The sequence below is a fragment of the Hyaena hyaena genome, unplaced genomic scaffold (genome assembly GCF_003009895.1).
Source record: "Hyaena hyaena isolate Hyena2069 unplaced genomic scaffold, ASM300989v1 scaffold_99, whole genome shotgun sequence".
Taxonomy (NCBI): domain Eukaryota; kingdom Metazoa; phylum Chordata; class Mammalia; order Carnivora; family Hyaenidae; genus Hyaena; species Hyaena hyaena.
In genome coordinates, this window is record NW_024080731.1 from 126,182 (window position 1) to 134,187 (window position 8,006).

The window sequence follows — 8,006 nt, forward strand, 5'->3', positions numbered from 1 at the left end:
CTGTCAACCATCCCTATTCAATGACAGTAACAGTACCATAGAATTGTGTTTATTTTAGAGCCAAAAAGGACGATCTTATTAAACTTTTCAACTTACAGATCAGGAAACTGAAGCACAAAGAAGCTAAATGAATTGCCTGGGTCTACAAAGCAAATGGCAGAGCAATTCTAACTCCTAGACCAGATCTAAGGATAGTGTTTATAGGGATTTCAAAGTATGACTAACTTTAAAATAATTGAACTTTAGAATTTTCCATCTCTTCCTCTCTGTCTCTGTTTCTGTCTCTGTCTCCATCTCTCTCTCCCTCCATCCCTCTCCTGTCAAAGAGAAGATCTTGCTAGAATTTGATTAAAATTATTTCTTGTCTTTGTGGTGCCTTTTCTTGAACTGCTATGTCAAGTCTTAATCAGATGAGAGAGAAAATGGCAAACATGGCAATGTATGTACCATCAATGCAAGTGACGAAAGATTTGCAATTAGGAGATGGTCTCTTTTATTTTTAATATCTCTGTCATTCCATAAATTTAATTTTCTTATGTTCTAAATTCATTTTTAAAAATTGCCACTTTCCTGAGAATCTGTAAGAAATGGAATGAAGGGTAAGTAGTGTCAGAACTTCTGTTAGACCCCTGCTTACCATCGGTACCACTTACATAGTTGCGATACCATTGAATGCATGACCACTTCTTACTTTTATATTATGTGTCTAACCTGATGGACATTAGAAACTGTCTAGAGTGGCTGACCCTTTGATATGAAGCCTAGTCCATTTTCTAAAATGGGATATGCTCTAGGTTAAAGTACAAACAATGATGGGTAATCAGTGCTACATTAAGATATGACTTAGAGACTCCCTTGTAATAACACTTAATAATATAGAAGGATATTTTAAGTGTGGAAAATACTTCATAAAATAGATATCTCCCTGAAGTGTCCCTTTAGAATTCTTAGTCATTGTTTTTGGGTATTGAGATTATAATCATTTAGATATATTTTATACATATATTTCAAAATTTCTACTAAAGTGAGTCACATTTTAAACAAGAAAAACATATTCTTTTCACTAAAAGAATAACTGGAGCACCAGGGTGGCTCAGTCGGTTATGACTCTTGGTTTCAGCTTAGGACATGATCTCACATTTGTGGGTTTGAGCCCTTTGTCAGGCTCTGTGCTGACAGTGCAGAGCCTGCTTGGGATTCTCTCTGTCTCTCCCTCTCTCTGCCCCTCCTCTTGTGCTATTTCTGTCTCTTTCAAAATAAATAAATAAACTTAGAAAAAAGAATAAGCAAGTAAGTATAACAATTAAAGCATAAAAAAGGAAATCCCTTTGCTCAAGGTAACAAATAATATTAAAACATATTGTGCCTTGCAGGGCACCTGGGTGGCTTAGTCGGTTAAGCGACCGACTTTGCTTAGGTCATGATCTCGCGGTTTGTGGGTTCGAGCCCCGTGTTGGGCTCTGTGCTGACAGCCAACTCAGAGCCTGGAGCCTGTTTCAGTCTGTGACTCCCTCTCTCTCTGACCCTCATGCTGTCTCTCTCTCTCTCTCTCTCTCTCTCTCATAGAAATAAATTAAAAAAAAAAAACATATTGTGCCTTGGAAAATTTGGATATTTTTAAATGAGAAGTGGAGGTAGAAGTAACTATATTTTTCTGATTGAGGTGACAGAGAATGGTGAGATGAGAATAACAAACTGCACAAACAGAAAGTACCACTGAAATAATTTTAAGGGTAATAAGATTGAAATACTATTATTGACTATAATAATTAAGTACCTCTTTTCTTACATGGAAACCGAGTTGATATTGTACTATTGACACATGGGGAATATAAATAACCTAAATTTCAGATGTGTGAATCAAATAGAGTAATAATACTTTACATTTATGAAACATTCACTTGTCTTATCACTATTTCTTCACATAGTATGGTTCACACAGAAAGTGTTTTGGTAGGTAGACTCCCATATGTTAGAAGACAGGCAGGGCAGTTATGTTGAATGCTCATTTAATAAAAGAGGAAACATACTCTAAGGTAGCAGATGATCTGCTCAGGCTGGAAAGGTGTTGATATCTTTTCATAATCTGATGGTAAAAGTACCTGTTTTATATTTGTGTATAGATTTGTATTTTGCCCTTCCTCACTTTCTTCTTGTCAACTGAAATGTTACCCTTATTCTTCATATACTCCTGTGTCCAAATCCTACTTTACTATTCAAACTATTTTGATGAAAAAGAAGGGTGATTTTTAAATTATTTAGCAATCAGAATGATGTAAGCAATAACTAATCAAACTGGTTACTAGAATAGGCACCAATTCATCAGGATGTTCTACAAACAAATGCCAGAGCCATGTAGGTATGTTTTAGCTAAATATCAACCTGCCACGGAAAACCCAACTTAAACAATTTTAAGGAATTCTGGGTAATTTTTGACACACATATCTAGGTTGTCCAAATGTGGACTATTTTTAGACACAGTAGGATCCAGGGGCACAAACGATGTTGTCTCTTTCTCCTCAGTCTCCTTTTCTCTGTATTGATTCCAATTTTAGAAGGGTTCTTACCCTGTGGTGCAAGATGACTTATAATGGTTCCTGTTTCCTTAGCAAAAATTAGTGTCTCTCTGTTGGTTGTCTGGTAAAAATCTTGGGACTAACTTTGAATTGGCTCTGAGGAGTCTCCATCCTTTGGCTAAGGGGCTGTGATATAGTAAGCACTGAGGACGATAGCCAGTTCTACCCAGACCATCAGACTAAGACTGGGGGAGGAGAGCTCTTGAAAACCAGGGCTGTATCCAAATTAATAGTCAGTGATGAACTGTGAATGTCCACTCCACTCTCTTTCCTTTGAGCTCTCATACAACTTTATTACTTTAAATATTTTTCTAAATTATCAAAGAAACACACTCTTAATAAGAAAGCTGAAAGATAAGCTATAAGAACAATGTCAAAAAATATAAAACTGACATGTTACTAAGTTAGAAATGAAGAAAAAATTGCAATGTTTGTAACAGCATAATTCATTGCAAATAGTGAAGTGCAGAGGAATTAGCTTACTATGACTTAAAATCAGCCAAACTGATTTTATTTTACTCTCTAGTATCTTTAATGTTTTCCTGTATATACCACAGGTTTTATTATGGCATTGTAAACTAAGGCCAAAAAGAATAAGACCAAGAATTGTTTTTCATAGTGTTACTGGAACTTAGTGTTATTGTAAGGTAGTAGGATAGTGGCACCTGGGTGGCTTAGTAAGTTAAGCCTCTGACTTCAGCTCAGGTCATGATCTTGCAGTTCGTGAGTTCAAGCCCCATGTCAGGCTCTGTGCTGACAGCTCAGAGCGTGGAACCTGCTTTTGATTCTGTTTCTCCCTCTCTCTCTCCCTCTCTTTCTCTCTCTCTGCTCCTCCCCCAGTCATGCTCACTCTCTCTCCTCTCAAAAATAAATAAACATTAAAAAAAGTTAAAAAAATAAATATAAGTGTAGGATAAAGTATGTAATTTGTATACTGAATTATCAAGTAAATATTAAGTTATATATATATAATACACATACTACGTACTTTAAATAATGTATATGTTATAAATGTGAAAGATAAGTTTTATACAAAAGAAAATTGGTTCCTAAAATTTCAAGGTGTCATTAAATCTTAGGAAATTGTATTGCCAAATCATACATGTCTTTGAAAAAAAATATCAGATAAACATAAACCTGATCCATATGCTAGCTCTCTTGGCCTAATACTTAACATGTTAAATTCGTGTTTCTGTGCTTTAACCCAAATGAGTGACACTGTTGGGTATCTTGAGTCAAAAAGTACAGCCATGACTGATCAAGAACTCTATCTTTGACAATCCACTACAGCACCGTCTAATAGAAATGTAATGAAACCCACAAATACAAACTACATATATTATTTAATTTTCTACTGATCACATTAAAAAGAAAACAGTGAAATTAATTGTGAGAATATATTTTATTTTTTAAATTTTTTTTTTTTTATGTTTTATTTATTTCTAGGAGAGAGAGAGAGAGACAGCATGAGCAGGGGAGGGTCAGAGAGAGAGGGAGTCACAGACTGAAACAGGCTCCAGGCTCTGAGCTGGCAGTCAGCACAGAGCCCGACGCGGGGCTCGAACCCGCAAACCGCGAGATCATGACCCAAGCGAAAGTCGGACGCTTAACCGACTAAGCCACCCTGGCGCCCCTGTGAGAATATATTTTATTTAACTTAGTGTGTCCAAAGTATTATCAACATGTAATCAATATACAACATTTTAATGACATATTTTATATTCTCTTTTTCATATTAATTTTTAAAAATCCAGTGGGAATCTTACACTTAATTTACATCTTAATTTGGGCTAACTGCATTTCCAGTGCTCCATAGCCACATATGCTTCACAGACCTACTAGGTTAGGCCAGAGTTATTTACTCCATAAGCCAAGATATGATGATGTTGTTGATGATAAAGACCTGAATAAAGACCTGAATAGTGCATTCCTTGACAATTTTAGTCCTCAGCCTGACTAGCTAAAATTGGATCGACTATATGTGATTGGACAAGATTATCTGGTGAGGTTGTATAAGCAGGCTACCGGAAATTTTGGCTTTACTGCAAACTCTTTTCATGTATATTACTTATACTAAATTTACACACAACTCATGTTTGTAAATTTCAGGTACCCAAAATTGTTTAGCTGAACATCCTTACCCTTAATCCCAAAGCATAATGGTTTAAAGTGAAAACAATCATTCACAACACACCAAGTAGCAGGGAAAGTTCAAGGTTTTGAAAGTACAACATTATGCCTCGAAGTGATTAGTAGGGTGTTGTTTTCCTGGTCTAATGGCACATTACACACATTGTAATCAATAAAGGTACAGTTGGAGAAAGATTTATACATCTTGGCTTATTTTAAATGGCCTCTTTTAACTCTTGTTTTATTTAGGTCATGAACAAAGAATTTTAGTATAAACCAATACCCAAAAGTCATGGCGAGAAACGAGCTTGGTCCTGCATCATAGTAAATCTGGGGCAGTATAGGAAAGGTGCAATAGAGATAAAAGTTGGTTTTATGTTTTTAAGAAAATAAATCTAAAGCTAGTTAAGTGAATCAATTGCTTAAGCAAATTTAATGGGTTGCACTTCTAAGTATATTAAATGGAAAGAGTAAATGGGACAGACCTATATTTTAAACTAATGCATAAAATCAATAGATATCAAGTAACTCCTCAATCTGGCTATATCTATAATGACTGCATGTTCCACATTTACCAAAATGGTTCCTGTTCAACTGTTCTTGTTCCATTTGTACCTCATTTTTGGCTTACTAAGCATATTCCATGTCTAAGATATATCTATCTCAAAAATAAACAATACAGCTTAAACTTTGGGAAAAGTTTCCAAGCTAGATCCAGTGGTCATGAAATTTTCTCACATAAGGTAGAATTTGGAACCAAGAAGAAAATATTTATGTTCAACGTCATTTTTTTCTCCAAATTATCACCATACTTGCTTACCAAGATCTGGTATGGATTTAGATTGTTATTCCTTAACTACAAGAGAGAGTACATTGATATCATTTCTGAACTGGGAAAGGCACATCACAATGAATGAGTTATGTGTATGTTAGCATATATTATGAGTACTGAAAACTTGCCAGGCTACCTTGAGGAAAATATTCATGACAAAAATTAGGAATGCTGGATATTGTATTGACTCACATATATTAAATCTTAACAGAAATAGAGATTCTTTGTCTTATAATTTGTGGCTCTTTCTTCTTTTTTCATTGTGGAAAAATCTTTATTTTAAGAAAAAAAAATAGTTAACAAAAAACCTTAACAAGTCCCACTTAGCAACATACATCCCAAATACTACAGTATTAGTAATGAGTCTCAATTTTCAAAACTAATTTATTTTTAAAAGCTTAATTTGGGGTGCCTGGATGGCTCAGTCAGTTAAGCATCCGACTTCGGCTCAGGGCATGTTCTCACAGTTCGTGGGTTTTAGCCCTGCATTGGGCTCTGTGCTGACAGCTAGCTCAGAGCCTGGAGCCTGTTTCAGATTCTGTATCTCCCTCTTTCTCTGGCCTTCCCCTGCTCTCTCTCTCTCTCTCTCTCAGAAATAAATTTTAAAAAAACATAAAAAAAAAGCTTAAACTTAACCCAAAAGATTTTAAATGAAAATAAATTAGAATGAACAAACATGAGAAATGTTCCTCTTTGAATTAGAGATCTAGCACCTTGAGTTGTCCAAAAAAGTACGTCTCCCCAATGTGTTGTAAAAGATCCATTTAATGTACTTCAAACCACTTTAACTCAGATAACATCACTCTGAAATACACAACCTAAATGTTACTTGAGAAAAACTGAAAATTGTTTTAGTTTACTCATTATCACATGCTAGAAGAAAGTTTGCATGAGAAAACATGAAGAGGGAGTTTTTAAATCCAGATTTCACAAACTCATGGTGCAAAATGGGTCCCACAGCTTCTTCTAAGAGTAATCATTGCTTTTCACTGCTTGTTGTCTGCCTCTGAATATTGGATTGCAATAACGCAAATGCTCCTACAAAACTAGTCATATGCACCGGTGCTGTTCTGGCGTCGGTAGCCAGCCCCATAACAGCCACTCACAGATTGGCTATCGAGGCCACTGTAAGTAGACTGCGCTGACACCCCCATGCCTTGCATCATCTGGCTGCTATATGCCCCATTGCTGGCCCCAGGAGAGGAATTCAGGAAAATTTCTATGTGTCTGTGTTGCATGCTGGCCCCGTCTTTGGACATAGCTGCCACAGCTTCTTCGTGAGTGGCAAACTCAATGGTCATTCTTCCATCAGGGCCAGTCCCAATACGCACTCTCACATATTTGAGTGGAGAGAAGTTGTAAATGCCGTTCTCTGTGGCTTTGTGTGGCAGCCCTCTCATGTGGACACAGTGTCCAGTGGTACCCTGGACAGTGAACTTCCCATCTCCGTACCTGTGGTCATACCTGCCTGAGAGGCAATAGCTGAGGTCTCTCCAAAAAAGATCAGTGGTGAAGCCTTCACCATCACTGAGGCTGCTGTAGTCCTCAGAGCCCCCATAGCCTGCACTGTAGTCACCAGACCTCATCCTCTCCAGGCCTGCTAGCTTGGTAATGCCTTATTCTTCCTGGCTGTACAAGGGTGGTCTTAGGGCCCTGGCTGCGGCACAGACATCAGCTTCAGAGGGGGATCTGAGTATGACCTAACTTCTTCCCGACTGCTCTTGAACACTTCAGCATACCTGTGCCCTATTCTCTCCTTGTGCTTCCCTAGGGCCTTCTCAGCTAACTCCTGTGAGGCAAACTGCACAAAGGCTTCCCCTGTAATCTTGCCCTTGGGATCCACAGGCAATGTGATCCTGCTTGGCACAATTTCCAACCCTGAGGAGAACCGAACAATTTCTTCCTTGGTGCATCCAAATAGGAGTTCTTGAAGCTGCACGAAGCCGTCGTTGGTGGTGTCAGCACTGTTTGGACCACTGTGCTTCAACACCCAATCCATCTCAGTTCTGTGGGACACTTTCTTTGTCATTCTTAACAGCCATTTTTACATGGCCTTTACCACTCTCACCAAAAGCCTCACCACTCTGCCTGCCTTTTCTAATGTAGATGAAATGAATGCCTGCAGTCTCGTCGTGTACTGTGCAGTCAGAAAGGAAATTCTGCACATCCTCAATCCAGCAGGACCAGGACAGGCCACGGAGCTTGACTACAAAGCCTTCATTTCACCCGGGGCACAGCATCATGGACCCTTGAGAGAACAGAGGTCCAATAAGCTTGGATGCAGCTTTTTTTGTGGCTTACAGAACAACCCTATGGTTGGGGTGCCCACAGTTGGAGACACTCTGGTAGGTAACGAATTGTCCACTGAGGGGAGCAGGACTCGTCAAACAAGTGCGGTTTACAGCAAAAGGATCCTTAATTCCATCCGATGCTTAAGAATACAGAGGGATCCGGGAAAGTCCAGGTGC

The 8,006-nt window shown here is 38.0% G+C and overlaps 1 pseudogene; it reads right to left on the bottom strand.

The window, feature by feature from the left end:
- Positions 1 to 6,584: 6,584 nt before the first annotated feature.
- On the bottom strand, positions 6,585 to 7,781 carry LOC120233975 (annotated as a pseudogene).
- Positions 7,782 to 8,006: the final 225 nt, after the last annotated feature.